General features: G+C 45.2%; 1 protein-coding gene across 1 annotated transcript in view; it reads right to left on the bottom strand.

The window, feature by feature from the left end:
• The window catches only part of COL13A1 (collagen type XIII alpha 1 chain), a 253,449-nt gene extending 231,857 nt beyond the window's left edge, over window positions 1-21,592 (bottom strand). Inside the window, exons 1-2 of the mRNA XM_084845463.1 lie at window positions 20,748-21,592; window positions 2,602-2,671 (exon numbers count right to left, since the gene is read on the bottom strand). The gene's annotated coding sequence lies outside the window, so the exon portion shown is untranslated. The remainder of the gene's footprint in view (window positions 1-2,601; window positions 2,672-20,747) is intronic.
• Between the last annotated feature and the right edge of the window lie 283 nt (window positions 21,593-21,875).

Here is a 21,875-nt window from a genome sequence, read left to right as displayed (position 1 = left end):
CCACATTCACCAGATGTATGAGGGGTTGCATTTGTCAATAGTGCTTCATGATCATCGACAGTTTGGACACTCACAGTTTGGACACTCACATAAATAAATTTATGTATTTTAAACTTTCTAAATAGCTTTTCCGCAGTTGCATCAAATATGGCAGACAGGCAGATTATAAAAGCATACACTAAATTAGGCAGGTTCACCAGCAGAGCTTTTCCACCTTGCAGCCCTAACATCATTATTATATCACTGTTGAAAGCAGGAATAGCCAACGGACATCATTCTCTGTGTACCTAATTATTACCTCAGAAACCAGAATTATTCTGAAATGCATGTGGGCAACCCACAGCTGAGATGCTGGAACCACTGAATTAAGGCTACTACCATGAAAATCACACCATCCACAGAGGCTCTAGCCATCAGATGATGTACTAGAAGATGCACTCAGATGGTTGACCATAGAGAACACAGCTGCTAGAGTATCTAGCACTGGGAAGCCAGGATTCCCTCATCTATTTGGTGCTTCGTAGCATGGAAGGATTTTTCTTGGGGACAGCAGGGGAAGAAGGAAGGCTTAAACCTCCCCACAACCACCATAAAAATCTCTCTCTCTCTCATGCGCACACGCACACACACCGATGCTAGGAAGCTTTGTAAAAACAGATCTCATTTGCATGAATGGGATCTTTTGTTTACTAAGCTTCCTAGCATTGTGTGTGTGTGGGGGGGGAAGTATTTTCATGGACATTATGGGGGGTGGGAAGGGAGAACACTGTGTGACTCAGTGTATGTGTGTGTGTGTGTATTTGAGAGAAATGGGGGAAGGTTGTGTGTGCACGTATGTCTGTTTGTGGGTGGGGTGGGTGGGAAGGATGTGTGTCTCTCTGTGTATGGGGGATGATATGTGTCTGTGTGAGGAGTAGGGCTGGCCCTACCATTAGGCAGAGTAAGGTAGATGACTCAGGCAGCAGATGCTGGGAGGTGGCAGCAAGGTGTTGGAGGAGAGCTGTGTGCCACGTTGCTTCCTGTGTGCCCCCTAAGCTAGCCTACTGCCATCAGGTGCAGTGGAGGATACTGTCACATTGTCAATGTCCCCTGCCAATCAACTGCCTGTCCAGTTAGTGTTTGCATATGGAATGCAAGGGGGCACCATCTTGCTTCAGGCAACAAAATGCCTGGGGCCATCCCTGGTTAGGAAGGAAGGCTATGTGTATGAAGGGTGTGTGTCTATGTGTCTGTCTATATCCTTGGGGGGAATGTGTGTGTGTGTGTGTGTGTGTGTGTGTGAAGGAGGAGGGTGTTTTCTGTGCAGCCCCACCCACCACTGGCCCCATTCACCAATGTTCACCTCAAAGATTCCCAAGCCACCGATGTGGCCCTCCACGCAAAACAAGGTTGCCCACCCTTGTTCTATAACTATGTTTCATCCCAAAGGTACTTTGATTCCAAATGGTCTCTATTTCCTGAGTTGGCAATCTTACTTATTATAATAGGATTTATTAAAATATCCATCTTGTAAGGAGCAAGTCTCCTCTTTGTGCATGGTAGCACTCAGCAGCTTGGTCCAAGGCTATACCCAGCCTCTCTTTGACATCAGAACAGCCCAGTCAATGCAAATCAGAGTGGCTGTGACATCTCTGCTTTCCCAAGCGATTATGACTTTGCACCAGGTTTTGAAGAGTGTTGGGAAGCTGAGAACATTGCAAAGATGAAAAGAACCAAATTGTTGGCTTTGATTGTTAGCTGCTGGAAGCCCTTTTAGAGTTGAAGAATGGCATATAAATATTTGTAAAGAAATGCATAAATAAAAGGTCAGAGCAGAGAAACTCATGATCGGTCAGGAGAGGTTCAATTATATTCATATTAGTCACTCACAGAAAATAACCTCAAAACAAACATTCCTAAGGGCCAAAACAGACATTACTTTAAATATGTGTCTAGCAGCTATGGTTTCCCCCTTTTTTACTCTAGAGTATTAATTAATTAATTAATTACATTTCTGTACTGCCCAATAGGCGAAGCTCTCTGGGTGGTTCACAACAATTAAAACCATAACATACAACATAAGTAACACAATATAAAAGTTTAATTGCTTAAAACTGCAGTATAAAATAAAAATAAAAACGAAAATAGAGTAGATGTGTGTATGTGTGGATGGGGGGAGTGTTCTGGATCTTAACACCTCTCCTACCCACCATGCCAGGATCCCAGACCAGATCAGGGGCCCCATACCTACTCTAGTGTAAAAAAAAAATAAAAAAGGTGTAGCTACTAGACACGGATTTAGAGTAACTTTTGTTTTGGCTCTAAGAGCAACATTGCTGATTTTCACATAACTGTCAATGAATCCAAGAGCTAGCCACTGGATTTTGATAAAAGTTCTCTTTCTCTTGCTGACCCAGCCTCTAAAGCAGAGGTGGGCAAACTGGTGCTGTCCAGATATTTTGGACTACAAGTCCCATCACCCTCAGCCAACATGGACAATGGTTATGGATTATGGGTGGTGTAGATCAAAACATCTGAAGGGCCCCCAGTCGCCTATCCCTGCTCTTAAATTTCAGTGCTTATCTATATAAATACAACATCATAATAAATTGCAGTTCCTACCTGCTGGGCAGTTGCATCGCTGGTGAATGTCTCTAGATTCCCGATGTCTTGGCGAGCTGAACTTTAATCTCTACAAAGAGAATGGGGGTGAAGGGAGAAAGCTGCGTTAATAATGATGACATCAAAGATTTGTGCATGTTCGAAAACAGCTTTTGAAAGGAATTCAGTAAGAAAGAGACATCTGGTCCCGGGTCAAAGACAGACAACTTTGCCTTCAGTGTTAATCTTGACATCTGCTTGATTGAAAGCAGGCAGAGCAAATCTGAGAGAATTTCTAATGTGATCCCTTGTGTGGGGACTGAGAAGGCAAGTGTCTGCTATCGCAGTATGAAAGGGCTATTTCCCTATTGCAGCCTTCCCGAACCTGGTCCCCTCCAGATGTGTTGGACTGCAATTCCCATCATCCCACTGGCCATGCTGGCTGGTGATGATGGGAGTTGCAGTCCAACACATCTGGAGGGCACCAGGTTGGGGAAGGCTGCCTTATGAGAAGATTTAATGTGGCAGATAAAATGATGGAAGTTTTGAAGCATACCTTATCCTTCTAAATATAATGGTCACCATGGGGACGTCTCCATAAAAGGCCTCCCTCTATCATGACAGTCTGGCCCTGGATACACATACTCACCACATCACTCCCCTCCCCCCACAATGTCATGAAATGCTACAGCCTCCCCTGCCCCTAACCACAAGTAAGGAAGAGTGAAGGTGAGGAAACTCAAAATGTGATGGTGGGGGAGGAAGGGGGAGTCATGTGATGAACACCTGGAAATATTATGGGCTTAATGGATACCATTAATTTTCAGTGGCAATGCTTTGTAGGGTGGCTGCACTTACACAACACCAAAACGGAGGACATAAAAGGACAAGGTTTGGAATATGCTGATTTAGATGCTGAGATGCAAATTTGGAAATAATTACTTTAATTGAAATATAAATTCAATGCATCTCACCATAATGTGGAAGACTGTGGTGACCTGTGTGCCTTGCTCAGTGTGAGGTCCAATTGCTCTCTGTGGATGGGCAACTTTGAGGCCCCTGCTTCTCTTCCTTCTTATGCTTCTTGATCTTTAAAGCAGACTTGGACTGGACAGCCCTTCAAAGAGAGGACTGTGATCTATTAAATAGGATACATGACCATGTATGATCCAGCCCTAAGTGAGAAATCTAAATGATTTCCCCACCTGCTGGAACTCCTGCTACACAATGCTTTGCTAGTACTCCATTCCAGTCCTACCCTTCTCACTTTCACCATCAATAGCAACTCCTTATGGTGGCAGGAAAACACTTGTGTGAACCTTCCCCCAACTTCAAGGAACCTGCCCGTGAAATGGAAGTCATAACAATCAAACTCACAAGAGTGTTATGAGGATGAATGTGGTAAAGATGATACAGCATCTTGGATATTATGGGATTGATCCAGGGTCTGTCTTCTATAGGCGAAAGGGCTCCACTCACAGCAGTTGCCTCTACACCACAGCTCACCCTATTCATCAGGGCCCCCCAGCCCTCTGTGTAATGTTTTCAAGGGGCAGGACATCCTGCCATGGGGAGGGCAGAGCAGAAAAGTCTGTTTCCATTGAAAAAGCTTCCAACCATTTCTTCAGTCACATACTCCTAAATCTGGACCCAACTCTATAACTTTGGAGTATTTTTAATAATGTAAGTAAACAATACAAATATCCACAGAAATTACATTTTGAACATGGTTATCTTGGTTTTTGGGGGACGAAGGTAATGCTGTGGGGTGAGTGATGCACTTTTACCTAGCAAATTTGACTTCCTGATGGTCAGAGGCCAAATCTTTCGAAGGAGGCCCCAATTATTTCACTGTGAAAGGGCTGCCAACGCGAGAAAACGACTCATTGTTTTAAGGCATGGAATTCATTCGCCATGGACAGTGGAGTGTTCTGAGCACACTTTTGCCACTTAGTAAGGGGCTTAGCTCCAAATCCATCCTGTATCATATTCACCTTCTCTTATCCACATACCTGATAAGAGGAGCCAAGATGGTCAGAAATAGGAAGCTATCTTTAGCCTCCTCGATCTGTTTTTAAAACCCAGTGTATGTGACCTTAATTTCAGAAGTACTGAGGTCCACAACTTACCTCCCCAAAACACACCCCCTTAATAATTTCAGACTCAGAGAGAGCTGCTAAATTATGAGATTAAATATTAAAGATCCTAGAGCTACAGTATGCATCATTATTTGGGAGTAAATTCCATTAAATTCAGTAGGGCTTACTTCCAAGTAAACATGTTTAGGATTAGGCTATAAATATGCAATCCCAAGCATACATTTCTTGGGAGAAATTGGCTCTCATTGAATTATGTGGGACTTACTTCTAAGTGAAAATGTTTTGAAGTGTTTGATTTTGGGATTTGAACCAAGATTGAGGATCTCATATATAAAAAGTTTGGCTTGGAATGTTAAATATGTCACTGGAGTCTTTCTCCCTTAACCTTCACAAATCCATATGCAGGTAGTTGTATCTTACATATTATCAGGGCAGGGCAGGGCTGTGGGATACTCAAATCTAGGATGTGTTCTCCAGGCTAGGTCCCTGAAGTCAGATGCTATGCTGGGGCCTAAAGTGCAGGATGGTACTGCTTCATTGACTAGGCAAGGAAAAACAGCCAGAGTCCTAGTATTTATACTGGGCCTGGCCAATCCAGAGGCATCATACGTCCTGCCATTCACAGGGGCTGATGCTGCACACCCCAGGTCCCTTCTATGCCTTAAGGCTCTGAGGACTGAGCATAAACCATCCAAATTAGCATGCTCGGCTAGATCCCAGCCTCAGGCTGTGAGGTTCTCTGGTTGAAACACTGGAGTCTCTGATGCACTTGTGTGTGTGTGTGTGTGTGCAGGCACGCACGTATGTGTGTGTTTTAACAAAACTGTTAGATGCAAATTCATCTCCACTCTGGGAATGTTCCAGTCTGCATCCTTCTCTGAATGTTTACCTCAAGAACATTGGCAACGAGCGATTCTAATTCTGTATCTTGGATCTTCTCAATCTTGTGTATAATATTTCAGCCAGGGCCATAAATAGGATGTGTATATCCTTCAGTTTGATCTGTAACCTAGTCTTTTGGCGACCTAATTGCCTCCTTTTATACTCCCAGGTGTTAATTAAAACATCTTACCACAGGAGCTAGCCATCTCAGTAAGGTTGCTCCCTTAGGAACCTGCTGGGTACAATATGTCATTTCTTCTGGCAAGTTCAGCGATGAGGCCACGGAGCATGATTTGCATGGTCAGAAGGTCTCTGTGACAACACATCCTCTCGCAAGTGAAAGCTAATGCTCTGTGCTTGGAACTCAGCTCTTTGATGTACTGTTAATAGCACTGGAATATGGCAGATGCAAAGACAGCAAGATGGAGAGGATGGCAGGCAAGATATGAAAAGGTGCCATTGTGTGCAATTTGTGGCTTTGGTCAATCAGTGTTCCTAATTCTCCACAAAGGATTCCAGAGGAAGTGAGAGGGCCATTTTGGGCTCTCAAGAAAGAAATGCAGCTGAGTTCTTACGTTATCAGAACGGAAGGTTTACCACTTTCCATGCTGTTCCAGTAATGTAGGAAATGTGCACCTTTTGACCTAGATTTCTAAAGATACTTGCAGAATTGTTGATATGCCTTTAAGAGGTGCACAGGGAAGGGATGGAACTGGCTTAGTATCTCACAACACATAATGGGAGATATGGAAAGATTATTCCTACAAATCCCCACTATTGCATTCCTCCACAGAGTTATGGGTTTCCACCAAGAAATATGAACCTTCCTCCAAAATTCCAGGCTCCAAGGCTCACTAGGGTTTCCATTCATGTGTACGCCCTACACTACTCTTTGGATCAGGGGTGCAGAATGACATGCCTGTAGGCCATATTCGGCCCTCCTGGGGTCCCAGTCTGCCCCTCTGCGATTCCACAGATGGCCTCTTCCCTTCCCCTGGCCCCTTTCCCTTGACCACCAATTGTTTGGTGGTTCTCCAGATTTTGCGTAATGTTTTCCCCATTCTAAAAGGTTGAAATGCCTTTCCCAAGGTTTAGTTATGGGCAGTAAGAGCTTTAAGCTAAACTATGCCTTTATTTTTGGTATTTTGGGCCCTATCCACCTCTGGAATGTGGCCCCTGAAATCCTCTCAGAAATGGAATTCGGCCCTCAGGCTGAAAAAGGTTCCACACCCCTGCTCTGTATTCTCCATATGAACATCAGAAGGATGTTTAGACATGGGTAAGTTGAATTATATGTTGCCGCAGGAAAATCAATATTGAGCTATTATTTGCAGTGACAGCCTCATACTCTACTCTAAGGCTGCAATAGGGATGGTGGAGAATTCTGCCACGGATCTCATAGAGGCCGAATGCCAGTGCATTTGGCCCCCCAAAATCCATGGCGGAACGAAGCCCCCCACCCCCCCACCCCGCGAAAGGCACACGAAACAGAGCACCTACCTGGTGCTGTTCGCACTGCTTTGCGAATGGCAGCTGCATCTGCAGCCGCCATTCGCGTCACGATTTTTCACTGTGATAGGCTACATAAATATTTATGTAGCCTATCACGGTGAAAAAAAGGGACGCAAATGGCGGCGGCTATGGCAGCCGCCATTTGCGTCCCTGCACAGCCCAGCAGCAGACAGATGTTGCTGCGGGTGGCCCTGGCCAGCAGCTCCGTGGAGTCGCCGTGGAGCGGAGCCGGCCAGCAAGGATTTCAGGGGGAGGGATGGAGCGCCTCTCCCCCACAGATGTCACAAAACGAAACAGGTAAGTCGTTTCGTACATCCCTAGGCTGCAACCTCAGACTACAGATTTTGCACATAATCAGTGAGAGACTTACATAGCCTATCACGGCTGCCTGGCTGGATGCAAATGGCGGCCGCTATGGCGGCCGCCATTTGTGTCCGCACCAGCCAGTCTGCAGCCAGAAATCCGACAGCGGATGGCCCTGGCCGGCTGCTCCATGGAGCAGAGCCGGCCGTCGAGGATTCTGGGGGGAGGGATGGAGCGCCTCCCCCCCCCATGAACAGAATCCGTGAAAAGGTAAGTGACTTTCGTACATCCCTACAGGCACACGGGTCATCTGGCTACAGTCTTCCACACTATGGTGAAATGTACCATATTTCTATTTAAATTTATGCTAACAATTTCTAAATTTGCGTATCTCCATATATATTCAGCATACACATGATTTTATGCAAATCAGTGTCCTCTTTCGTCCTTTCTTTTGGTGATGCATTTCCTCTTTTCTCATGATCCATAAGTAGCCATCTTAGTCCCTGCCCCAAGGAGCTTACCATCTAAAATTCAACACAGGGGAAACAATGGGGGAAGGGGAGGGGAGGGGAGGGGAGGGGAGGGGAGGCAGATATACACAGGAGAAGAATATGCAGTTGTTTGGGTTACACAGGCTTAGGCTGCGTTACAGGCTTATTAGCAGCAGGGAATGGGCACAAGGGGATTGAGACAAAGAAGTCCTCCCAGGAAAGATGGATCTTAAGAAGGCATTTGAAGGAAGTTAAAGAAAGTGACACAATACAGGATTTCTGTGAGACAGTTCCAAGCATATGGGGCAACAACGGAGAAAAAGCGAAGTCTTCTGAGGGAGCAGGGCTAGATATACACTAGTGCTTTCTATTGGTATTGAAGTGTACTGATAACTGTTGGGGTACATTATGCATTCCATATATCGCTTTTCTAGCATTACTTCCTGCTTTTAATTCTGTATTATCCAAAATACCACAACAGATGACATTGTCTGTGCCACAAGGTATAAATGCGCAAGAGGGAAATAACGTCACCATGATGGGGTTGTATTGATATGACAGGCGGTATAGAACTGGCCTAGGACTCCTTCATACATCTGAAGGTGGTGGAGCTAAAAAACTAAAGGCCACAATCAAGGATATATTGGGATATACAGGTGGAAAGGTAAGGGCATAGGCTTTGAAGGTAAGGACTGAGGGTAGCTATTAATGAATTGCCAAAAAAGAGGACATCCATTTGCATACAATGTGCATATGCTAATTTCTATGTGTACATGCAAATTTAGTTATTACAATTTTAATAAATATACAGTACATAGAGCACTAGGGTTGGAAGGGGCCTATAAGACTATCGAGTCCAACCCCCATCTCATCATAGTGTGGAAGACTGGACCAGGTGACCCGTGTGCCTTGCTCAGTCTGCTGCCCAGGTGCTCTTGATGGGCAACTTCCAGGCCCAGCTCTTCTTTCCGATGTTCTTTATTTTTCAACTGGACTTGGGCTGGACCCCCTTCAAACAGAGGACTGTAAAATGAAGGAATGTCATCTGTAAAAGAGGACACATGGCCATCCTCTGTGCTGGATCTCAGTGTGGACAGGAAACCAGGGTAGAGATTTAGTATTTATAACCACATTAAGCAACATATTGGTGGAGGATAAGGAAGACGTACGGACTATTTAATCATTCAAGAACCCAAGTGCTCTGTTGAGATGGCTGTCTTTTGTATTCTGTGAGGTAATGAATTTTAAATCGAAAGCATATCTTTAATAGTATGGAACTGGTTTCCCTGCTAGACAAAGTCAGGTCTGTGTTCACAGTCAAAAGCAATGTTCCATTGTCCCTCCGCTATCCAGCCCCTTAACCTCTCCAACAATGCTAAAAATAACAAATGGATTTTGAGATGCTTGACACAAGCCCAAGCTGCCTTTGTCCAAACATGCACAGATGTTACGTGATAATAAAGTCAACTTTTAGAGGCCTTCTTTTTGCTTGGGTCGCAGTGGGAAGCCACAGCCAATTGTCATCAACTATGGGAGAACTTTGCCCTTTTTCTTTGAAAGCTTTGCTTATGGCTTAAATACCAATCACTTGGTTTATTTGTTTTTTAAATGTCCCATAAATGTTGAGGAATTTGCTTTGCAGCCAGGGTTCTCTCAGTACCTTCTACATCATTCTTAGTCAGCAAACCCAATTGTCAGGGAAACATTCTGCTCACATTCCTGGTTGGCAGAAAACACCAGTCCATTGCTAACTACCACTGTCACTGAGGGTACTTAAGGAACAGACCCTTTGGGGACAGGGTGGGGGTAGGGTATTGGTGGGCAATTTCCCCAGGCCTCTTCATATGAAAGGGGTCATGTCAGTATGAAGTAGAAAATACAGGAAGTCCTGATTGGTATATACTTTGACACACCCATCGTCAAAGTACATATCCCATTCACAACTCCTCCTCCTCTGTCTGCCCGGTCTTCTCTAAGAGGCTAAATATGTAAGGCAATGTGCATGCATTGTGTTTTAATTGGCTTTCAGTTTCTTGGGTTCATAGTCAGTTGAGAAGTCACTGAACTCCTTTTTTATGCAGCTTTGCATGTTGTTGTTGTTTATTCGGTCAGTCGCTTCCGACTCTTCGTGACTTCATGGACCAGCCCACGCCAGAGCTTCCTGTCAGCTGTCGCCACCCCCAGCTCCCCCAAGGTCGAGTCCGTCACCTCCAGAATATCATCCATCCATCTTGCCCTTGGTCGGCCCCTCTTCCTTTGGCCTTCCACTTTCCCTAGCATCAGCATCTTCTCCAGGGTATCCTGTCTTCTCATGATGTGGCCAAAGTACTTCAGTTTTGCCTTTAATATCATTCCCTCAAGTGAGCAGTCTGGCTTTATTTCCTGGAGTATGGACTGGTTTGATCTTCTTGCAGTCCAAGGCACTCTCAGAATTTTCCTCCAGCACCACAGTTCAAAAGCATCTATTTTCCTTCGCTCAGCTTTCCTTATGGTCCAGCTCTCGCAGCCATAGGTTACTACAGGGAATACCATTGCTTTCACTATGCAGACCTTTGTTGTCAGTGTGATGTCTCTGCTCTTCGCTATTTTATCAAGATTTGTCATTGCTCTCCTCCCAAGAAGTAAACGTCTTCTGATTTCCTGGCTGCAATCAGCATCTGCAGTAATCTTTGCACCTAGAAAGACAAAGTCTGTCACTGCCTCCATGTTTTCTCCCTCTATTTGCCAGTTATCAATCAAGCTGGTTGCCATAATCTTGGTTTTTTTGAGGTTTAACTGCAACCCAGCTTTTGCACTTTCTTCTTTCACCTTCATCATGAGGTTCCTCAGCTCCTCCTCGCTTTCAGCCATCAAAGTGGTATCATCTGCATATCTGAGATTGTTAATGTTTCTTCCAGTGATCTTTATATATAAATTTATATTTAATATGCAGCTTTGCATATTAAAATCTAATTTACAACATGGTCTAAAAGCACACTACATAGAAACTAGTCTCATGGAACTGCCAGACAGTGGTCACATTTTAAGGAAAATGTACTATTATTTGTTGTTCTCATGTGTTCCACACTTTCTACAAATAATCTAGTGCAGCCTTTCTCAACCCAATACCTTCTAGATGCTTTGGACTTCAACTCCCATCAGCCCCAGCCAACAGGGCCAATGGTAAGGAATGCTGGAAGTTGCAGTCCAAAACATCCAGAGGGCACCATGTTGGGGAAGGATGGTATAGTGGCATGTACAGGGCTCTAAGATAGTGTCCTTCTCATCCAGGCACTGGCCAGGCCAAGCTCTGCTCAGCTTCAGACATGGAAAGAACTTCTTTCTATCATGTGGCAGCTTCAGACCATCTTTCACCTTTAATTCAGTGTTCTTGGGGAGCTTCCAGACAGAGGGTTCCTAGCACTAGCAATCAGAAGGCATTGAGCAGCTATTCTGTCTTTCTCTCATCAACAGATTTTCTGCATTAAGGGAAAAGATTGAAGAAGTAGGAAGAAAACACAGAAGGGTCACAAGTAGAAGACAACAACGTCTGGACCCCCCATAAGCTTCCATGAATGAGGTAGGGCAATGGCCCCATTAAAGGCTCATCTTGAAGCACCCGTACAGTTAAGGGAAAGGGAGAACAAAATTATCTCCATCCACTTTTACAGCTGTAGGAAAACACGATGACAATATTTTATACTGCTGCTGAAACCGCCATAGTGACAGTGGGGCCAGATATATTAAAACTCACACATGCTAACCATATACCGGGGGGGCAGGGGGACCCCATTCAGCCTGAGGGCCAAATTTCATTTTGGAAAAGCTCTCAGGGGCCACATTGCAGTGGTGGGTGAGGCTGAGGGCAAAAGGAACAGGGCCAAAATTACCCCCAAACCCAGCATACTGTAGCTTAAAGCTCTCACTACCAGCAATGAAGCCTTAAGAGAGGTGCATCAACCTTTTAGAATGGGGAAATACTGTGCAAAAGCCGGGAAGCCACCTAATAAGAGGGTCACTGGGGGAAAGGGAAGGGCCATGGTCATATGGGGAGCCCTTGAGGGCTGAATTGGGACCTCCAGAGGTCTGGATTTTGCCCCCAAGCCTGAGGTTCTGCACCCTGCCATATACGTACGCATGACGCATACATACCAGAGGAGGTACAGGAATCCTTTCATGTGGACTGGACAAGATAAAATGCCCTTTGCATTCATTAATGTGGGGGCACAACTCAGCGCAGCCTTCCCTCACTCGCGGCCCACCAGATGTTTTGGACTACAACTCCCATCAGCCCCAGGCAGCACAGCCAATGATCAGGGATGGTGGGAGTTATAGTCCAAAACATCTGGAGGGCTCCAGGGTGGGTAAGGCTGACTTACCTTAAGATAAACCAAGCGCCTAGATTTCAGTGGGAGACTGTAAACACATGCTTAACTTTGCCACTGAGGTCAATGACATTCAAGTGTCTTCGCTTTGCCTCAGATTTCTACAATGCCCTGGGCTTCCAGGAAAAGAAAGAAAGAAAGAACGAACAGCAAAAGCTGAACTGCTTCAATTTGCTTCCCTTTCTCCCCCCTTAAAAACCACATTGTGTTTTATTCTGTGTTGTTGTCAAATGATGTGAACCTTGCAGCTGTAAAACTCATTAGGGTTAGAATATCAGGAACCACTTGTAGCTTGTTCATGAGAATGTGGTGGTAGAAGTACTGACAACCTGGAAGAATGAAGAGGCTTAATATTCTGCTTGGGGGGCGAGTCATTCTATACAGCTCTCTTTCTTGGTTCCATTCTGTTATCCATCTCTCTTGTCATCCTAGACGATTGTCTCCTATCCTTGCTTTCTCCATTCCTCTCCATGTCTCTCACCAGATTAGCCTGTATTTCTTTCCCTCTTTATCATACTTCAGCCTCTCCCCCATACCTCATACTTTCAGTTTACTTGTCAACTTTTCCTTTGGCACTCATGGAGAACAATATAGAAAGGGCCCGTTGCTGTGTATCATTCTCCTCTCACCTACTCTGGTAACTCCAGTGAAGCAGCTGCAATTGCATCTCAATCAATCTAATAGACTGTTTCCATTAATCTGGGACAATGGTTTTCAAACTGAGTGCCAAGGAACCCTGGTGTTCCTTGGAAGCTTATCATAAGTCTCTCACTAAGAAGACCAAGGGTACTTCTGGATCGATGCCAAAGACCTCCACTGGCTTCCGGCCCACCCACTGCCAACATGCAGGCCCCAACAGATCACCCATGAGGGAATGTAGCCCTCGGAAGAAAAAGGGTTTCCCAATCTCCGAATTAGAATGTCACATCATGACCGCCTCCACAGTCACGATCAGCAACAACATTTATACAGCTCACTTGTCATTCAGGTTTCTCAAACAGTGGTTATTCAGTGTTCATCAGAGAAATGAAATGCCCATCAACAGGATGGATGGAGAGCAGGGGTGAGAGCAGAAGGAGGTAAATATGTTGCAGAGAACCCTGTCAGCTGAGGCTGGGCTGCCCAGTGTGAGTGCTTGGAGGCTGGTTTTACTACTACCATCACAAAGGTGTAACTGATTTCAGCACTTTACATCAGGGATAAGGAACATGTGTCCCTCCAGAAGTTGCTGGATTGCAATTCCATCATCTCTCACCACTGGTTATGCTGGCTCATGGTAGCTGCAGTCCAACAAGATCTGGAGATCCATACTTCCCCCACCCCTGCTTTACATCCTCCCTCTCCCTGCTGCAGGAGGGATGCTGGATGTGGCTTTTTCAGAAGAAGTTGTGGTCTGGGGAACCCTCTGCATTCATTCATCTCCAATGTTTTGCCCCTCCATCTACATAAAAATGCAAGAATTGACTTTCTGGATGAGATCACGGGTACATCTAGTCAAGCATTTGGTCTCCAACAGTGGCCAGCCAGATGCATTGGCATGGAGTGATGCAATAACCATGTGCAGAAAAGCTACCATGAGTTGCTCTTTTCTTTTTTTAATACAATGACCATCTAGTATTATGAATGCTCTGATGTGTTCACATTGTGGCACCATCTTGCCTCCTGCCTCGACTTACATTGCAAAGGTTTTCCAGAAAGAAGTGAGCTGTAATTTTAATACACAAGAGAACATTACAAGACCGGTAATTTTATACCATGTAACCCCCCCCCCCCATCCCCATCGATTTGTGGTGTCCTCACCATGTCAGGGTTGGATCAAAATGATCATATGAATCAACAGTTAACCATCACAAAAGCAAATTCCCCATAGTTTTAAATAAAAAATTCTACTATTTTGACCAATCCCTCTTGTTCTACACATGCCAGATGAGGTGGTGGAACCTTGGGATGGTTTTGTACCACGTCAGGCTGCGTGGCATATTGGCATTATTTATTTGCATCAGCAAACATGTGTGTGTTTGGAAGCAGGGGAGGGGTCAGAATTCCATAGTTGCCATAACCCTTGTTTGCCTAGCTGTCCATTCTGCATTGGGCTCCTGAGCCTTCTGCCAGGGTAAAGCCCTAATCTTGACCATATATTGGGCTTAAGCATGGTTCCCAGATCCAACACTTGCCCAAAACCTGCCAGGTGGTCCCCACTCCACCCCTGTGGCTCCAATTGCAGGTAGGGTGGCTACTTCTGAATTGCCAAAATGAGGAAATGCATCACCCAAAAGTGGGCATCAATCAACATAAACTTTGTATATGCTAATTTATATGTAGAGATGCAAATTTAGACATTGTCAGTATAAATTTAAATAGAAATACAGTACATCTCACCATACTGAGGAAGATGGTGACCAGGTGACCTGTGTGGTTACGTGCTCTCAGTCTGCTGTCCAGGAGCTGTTGATGGGCAATCTCAAGGCCCTTGTTACTCTCCCTTCTTAAGGTCCTTTACCTTTTAAACCCATCTTGGACTGGACAGCCTTTCAAATGGAGGACGCCTTCAAAATAAAGGACAGTCCTCTGGCAGTCCTTTAGAGGACAGTCCTCTGTAAAAGAGTTGACATGGCCACTCTAGCATATCTAACTTCTCCTTTGGCATTAAAGCCACCCTTCCCCTTTTCCATCTGCCAAGTTGTGACAGTTATTATGAACTGCATCATCTTATGTACATATCCCTAAGGCGATGCCCCCAGGGAAGGTGAAAAACATGTCCATCCTTTGGCCAATCTGGACAGCATGAAAAAGTTCCTTCCCCACCCGCAAATGGAAGACCAGCCAATGCTGACCCTAGTCTGGCCAACTCAGGCCAAGCCACATGTGATGAGGCCTCATCAAATCTTCCCATGCCTCACGGGATTTACCTGACCACCGTGAGACTTCCCCTGCGGAAACCTTCCGAGAATGTGCAGGTTCGCTGCCAATGCCCAGGGGGCACAGAAGTCTGGGGACAGCACTACATCTCCCCACTGCACAGGCCTGGGGGTTTGGAGCGCATGTGGGAGAGGGGGGAGCTTTTTAATGTTCCCTGGTGTAAAAAACCCCAACAAAACTAGCACAGAATGGCTCTAATCCAACTCGTTATGCTAATTTTGTATCTACACAGAGGATTAAAAAGAGCAGCAACAACAATGAAATAATAACAATGTGGCATTCAAAAATGGCATTCCCCCTCCCAGTCTAAAATGGTAGGGTCCATTGTATCTCCTCAGAACCCATCCAGCTCCTTCTGCCTCAGCATATGTAGGCCGGGTCTCAGACACTTCTTCCCAGTGAACTATATCCACATGCTGGAGCACAGTCAGTCTACCCACTGAGGGGTCCTGCCTCCTGTCTCTGTGTTTCTTCCCGCTTCTCTCCTCTGTATACTTTAAAACTCTGCCATCTGTTTGTTCTTTCTAAGGACATGAAATTAATTAAGGAAGAACATTGCTGTTTTTAGAGAACAGGAAATAACAATAATTAGTTGAGAGGCAATATTTCATTGCATTTATTGTTTTGTGAATGCTGAGATGCAGCTATTGAGGGCAGAGCCGTCCTTTGAATGTACCAAGAAAAGAGAGGGGGCTGACCATTGCCCCCTTCCTTCACAGCACAGATCTCATGCCTTCTTATCCCTGAGGTCAAGCTGCCCCACGCTGAGAAACAAAAGTCATGACAGGAATGGTGAGTCATTCATTCCTCAATGTGTAATTCATTGATGGAATTCATTAGTATAGAATGTGAGAATTGTCAGTATCTTAGATGGCTTTTTAAAAGGATTAAGGCACAATCCTATGTATGTTTAGACAGAAAAAAGTCCTACAACTCCCAGCATGCTCCAGCCAGCCATGCTGGCTGGGCCATGCTGGGAGTTGTAGGACTTTTTTCTGTCTAAACGTGCATAGGATTGCGTCCTTAGAATTAGACAAATTTGTGGAGAATAGATCTCTCATTGGGTACACTGTGGTAGCTAAATAGAGCCTCCATGTAGAGAAGCAGTCATAGAATCATAGAACTGGAGGTGCCTTGTAGGCCAAACACCCTGCTCGATGCAGGAAATCGAGAGATAGGGCATCCCCAAAGGATGGCTGCCCAGCCTCTGCCTGAAGACACCCATCAAGGGAGAGCCCACCTACCCACACCTAGGGAATTGGCTCCATTGTCAACTGCTCTTATCATTAAGAACTTTCTTCTGATGTTCAGCCAAAATCCAGCCTCCTGTACCTTGATCCCATTAGATCTAGTCAACCCCTTTGGAGCAACAAAGAACAAGTCTTTGCCAGCTTTTACATGGCAACTCTTTGGGTATTTGAAGAGTGCTATCATGTCCGCCCTCAGTCTTCTCTTCTCCAGGATAAACATACCAATTTCTGTCAACCCTTCCTCATACGACTTATTTTCCACACCCTTGACCGTCTTCGTTGCTCTCCTTTGAACCCGCTTCAACTTATATACATTCTTCTTAAAGTATGCCCCCCAGAATGGGACACAATACTCCAGCTGCAGTCTGACTAGTGCAGAATAAATTAGAAGTATTACTTCTTGTGATTTGAAAACTATGGTTCTATTAATGCAGCCTGATATCACATTCACCTTTTTTGCAGCTGCATCACACTGCTGACTCATGTTCAGCTTGTGATCCGCTGCAATCCCGACATCCTTTTCACATATTCCTAGCCAAGCTAAGAATCTCCAGATATGTTTCTCAACACCAGATGCGGAGGACAAACAACACTGGAAGGCTCTCAACTTCATTCCCTGTTTGTGAGCACCCAGGCATCTTACTGACAACTGTTGGAGTCAGAATGCTGGTCAGTTGATGGACCTTGGTCTGATTCTGTCCCCTATCTGCTCCTGTTATTGCAGGGGTAGTTCCTTCCAGGAACCCTTTTCAGGGTCCCCCCAACATACTAAACTTCAAAAATATTGTTCTGTTCTAAATTATAAATCTCTACATTGGGAAGTTTCATTTGCTTCCAGCAACTTATGTAGAACTAGTGGATTCACCTCAATTTTGGGGAAAGGTTGTGGCTCAGTGGTAGAGCATGTGCTTTCCCATTCAAAATGTCCCAGGTTCAATGCCTGACATCTCCAGATATGGCTGGGAAAAGCCCCTGTCTGAACGAGCTCCATATCTGGAGGGCACCAGGCTGGGGAAGGCTGCCTGAGGAAGTATGGACAGGCAGCATGTAGACGGGCATGCTGAGCTGCATGCACCCCCCCGGCCTTTTGTGTAGTCCCCCTGCTGCCAAATTTGCTGAATGGGAAAATTAAAAAGTCACCAGTTTGCCATCGAATTTCAGCAGTGCAGTGGTGACCGAAAAGTGTCAGTTTAGCTTTAAGACAAAGCATGAGCATCATGAGTGACTCATTATAAAGCTAAATTGGCCCTTTGGGGGCACTGCTGTGCTGCCCAAATTTGGCCACAGACCACTTACTTTTTTGGACGGAGGGGCAAGGTGAGGTTCAAGGGGGGGTTGGTCCCCAGACCCTGGGAAGTTGCCACCTCTGGTGTAGACAGACAGACCAATCAGCTTCTCATATTCCTAAACTGCAGCAGGGCAGGGAATTAACTGATTTACTTGTCTGGCACAGAGCAGCCCTTCACAGTGTGCCCACCCTATTTGGTGCCAAGATTTGGATTCTAAACAAAAGGGTCCATGATCTGCTTCCGGGAAGTTTATCCCCAGGATTTAAGCAATGCAGGCAGGATGAGTTCCAGAAAGATGTGTGGCAAGATTATCTTTCTCAGAAGCAGCACTTGCTGTAAATCATAAACCTCTTACTAAAATCTGCACATAATTGCCATATATCAGTGAGAGCATCCAATAATATACAGTGTAACCATTCCATTTCATCTGATATTTCTTAATAGTCTAAACCAGCTTTACCCAACCCGATGCCCTCCAGATGTGTTAGACTACAATTCCCAGCTCCCCAGCCAGCTATATCTGTCTGGGGATGCTGGGATCTGTAGTCTATGACTGCTGGAGGGCACCTGATTGGGAAAGGCTGTTCTAAAAGGTTCTCAGTGGCTACCCACAATGAAATGATAACATACCTATGCAGCTTTTGCTGGGACTTATAGGTGCTAAACATTTGATCCAGCAGACCTATCTGTGATGGCTGCATTTCCTGGGCTTGTGTCTGTGTCACTGTTGGTATCCTGGCCAATTTTGTGCTGATGCAGCAGCTCTTTGGATCACGGTGTTCCCTGTTCACTAAAATATTGATTTTTAAGAGAAGGAGGAAAATCCCACCACTCATCTGGCTTCCTATTGCTATAGTCTGTTATTTGATCAGACTACCTGTTTGCTGCAGCAAACAAATCAACTACTTATGGCAGGCCTGACCTTTCCAAATTGTTACTTTCCTACAAGGTGAATGAGTAAAACTAGGAATTGGTTAGCTTTGGGAAACAGACCCCAGGGACTATGGGCATTTCTACACCAGCCTAAAATCCTGCATTTAAAACAGGGCTTTCTGCTTCCGTTTTAAATGCAGGATCACCACTGACTCCCTTTACATGTGCTTTCTTCCCCCCACCCTTCTCCCCATATCTGAGTCTTCCATCATCTTTCACTGATCTCATTCCTCTTGCTGCTGCTTTAAGTCTTTTCACGGAGGGAACTGAAGCGGAACATAACGGGGTAATTTGATAGCTCATTATCTGCAATCTATTTAAAAACGGAACAAAGGGCATTTAGTGCAGGAGGGTCACAGCATCATGTAAAGAGCCTACAAACATCGGTGAAGGAGCAATCTCAATCACAGTATAAAAGCTCTGTGTGATGAAGCCCTATAACATGGAATACCCAGAGGATATTTCCACGGGACCAGAGAATGTCAGTTTTGAGCACAAATGCCAATGAAACTAATGCTGCAGCCCTGTGCTCACTTACTCAGGAGCAAGCCCCATCTGAACTCAGTGGAGCCAACTGCCAAGTATACAAGTATGGACAACTTCATTTAGCTCGCTCTTATCCTACAAGCAAACATCAAGATAATATTTGGGGTTTGCATGAAACAGGACTAAGACACATGGACGTGGGTGATTGACTGGCCAAGGCATTAAATTGCGGTTCTGGAGAGTTACCTGCCATTCCTAGCCCCTATGAAGCTTCGAGTATCATGTGCCTCACTGCACTGTCTATGAAATGGGAGCAATGCTCATGGAATGTTTGTGAGATGCAAATATTGGAAACAGAGGGAGCAGCTGTAGCTCAATAGCAGAGGGCCATGGTAGATGGTCCTAGATTCAAACCCTGGCATCGCCGGTGAAAATTACCTCAGCTGGGCTTGGAAAGACCTCCTGCCTGTGACTCCAGCAAACCACTGCTAGCTGGAATGGAGAATACCAGGCTGGATAATAAACCAATGGTCCAACTAAGTATAAGGCAGCTTCAAAAGTTCATGTGATTTATGAGGTTCAAATGATGCTATGTAATCATCAGTGACACCTGACAGAAAGAGAGACAGGTGACAGAGATGGGCACACAGGAATTGAGTAGTGGGAATTTTCCTGCAATTGGACTGCAGTAGTCTATCTCTGAGCTTTAAGATCCTATTTCTCTCTGTGTGTGGTCCTGCCAACTCCTGGTAACTGCACTTATTTTTGCAGTGCCCCCTCCCCAAAGAGTCAGTAAACAGATCCTCTCTAATTTCATTGTTATTCTCTTCTATGAGCTTCTCAGCAGCACTAATTTTTCTTCTTAGCAGTGCCTTGCCAGTACATTGTGTTTGTGGAAGGGTTTTTTTTTTTTTGCCATCATGTTTCTTTCCCCCTGCAAAAAAATAACTTCTGTGAAAAAGGAAATCTGGGTTGAAATGCAGAGTGACATCTTCTAAAAGACATCCAGCAACAATGAGGAATCAAGACACCGTATTGCCTTTGTGTGAGCTGCATTCCTATTTACCTGACATTCTATCAAGAGTGCTTTTTCTTTTGACTACCAGCAATCCTCTTGCTAGCCATCATCGTGAGCTTCGTTCTCTTCATATTACACACACACACCATGAACACACACACACACGATGCACAGGATCTGGCCATCACAGCTGTGTTCCTATGCACATTCACTTGGGTAAAAATCCCATTGAACTCACCTCCCTGTAGACAAGCATAGGCAAATAGATTTTTTTTTTAAAAGCTCAATGTAACTTATCCATCTAGTCTACTTGTCAGTCTACCCACCCATCTACTTCTGCTGGGGAGAAAAAAGAAAAGAAATGTTGATCTAATTTAAAGCTGCCAAGGAAAGCTCAGAGAACTTGCATACTGTCAAACAGAAGTGAAATCCCAAACCCCAGAGAGAAAGGAAGGATCAGGGGAATTTCACTGTATTTGGCAACCACAGATCCTCTATTGGGTGTATCATTTGTTTAAAGAATTCCACAGGAAACTTTGATTTTTGTTGGAAGAAGAAGGAGAAAGAAAAAGAAGACAGAGGGTTTATATGTATATGTGAAAATGAAAGAGCACAGACCTCAGCAAGCAGTTGGTCAACTCTTCCCAAAATAGCTGTCTCCATTTGGTCTGCGGAGAGGCAGGCGGGGAGCGGAGTGGATCTGTCTGCCTCCAAATGTGAAACCCTGGATTGCAGGTCTGATGTCCTGAAGTACAGCAGGAGGCTCAGCACCAAAGAAAGTAAGGACGCTCCAGGCAGCCCAGAGCCCAGCAGAAGCGGTACCTTGCAGCATCTTCCCCCATCCCCTGTCCTGGGGGAGGTGAGGCAGCCACCCTCCAAGGCTTCATGAGCATCTCCCTTCCAGCCCTTCTCCTCTACCACCACCATTCCTCCCCTGGCCCGAGAGGCAATAAATAAATAAATACAGAATAAATAAAGCGCCGATCTTCCTCTCAGCAGCACAATCCAGAATGCAGGAAAGAGCAGCACCGCCGTCCAAGGGGGTCCCAAAATGCCACGGAAGGAAGGAGGGCAGGTAACAAAACAAAAATGTATATATGGAACAAAATAGGGTGGAAGGAAGGGATTTCCCCCAAAGGGGGAAATACAGACTTCAGAAAAGTTTTTGGGGAAAACAAACTGATCAGGGTTGTTGGGGTTTTTTTGGGGGGGGGTTGTCCTTCAGCCTCGTTTGATGTTGCTGTTTTTCCTCCCTCCCTCTTTGTTTGTTAGGCTTTCAGTTCCTTAGCAGAGTAGGTAACAGATTGTACATGAAGGTCCCCATTAGAGAGAGGTAATTCTCCACTGATTGGGAGTTGCACTGTGGCTGATCCTAACTTCTCTGTAACATGACACACATACACGCTCTCTCTCACTCTGTCTCAGATGAGCTGGCTGCACTGCTTCCCAAAGCAACCTCCCCTGCTCTCCCCCTCTCCCTCCACAATGATTTATTTATTTATGCAAAACTGCTGGGTGGGATTGGATTCTAGGTTCCCGCCCCCTCCAAAGTCCCACAGGTCTCTCAAGTGCCTTTCATCAGCTCCCCTTTGAAGTGACACTCACCACAGTCATTTATAGTGGCAGGAAAGCAATTGTAAAGCAAAGGGGGCAGGGCTCATGCTATTCCCACCCCCCACCCCCACCCTGCAATCTCACATCAGGGTGGTTAGGTCTGTGGTTTTGTTTTGATTTTCATTGCCTCCA

The sequence above is a fragment of the Heloderma suspectum genome, chromosome 3 (assembly GCF_057233095.1).
Source record: "Heloderma suspectum isolate Gila_16-S chromosome 3, 16-S_ref, whole genome shotgun sequence".
Taxonomy (NCBI): Eukaryota; Metazoa; Chordata; class Lepidosauria; order Squamata; family Helodermatidae; genus Heloderma; species Heloderma suspectum.
This window is presented reverse-complemented; position numbering and strand designations above follow the sequence as displayed.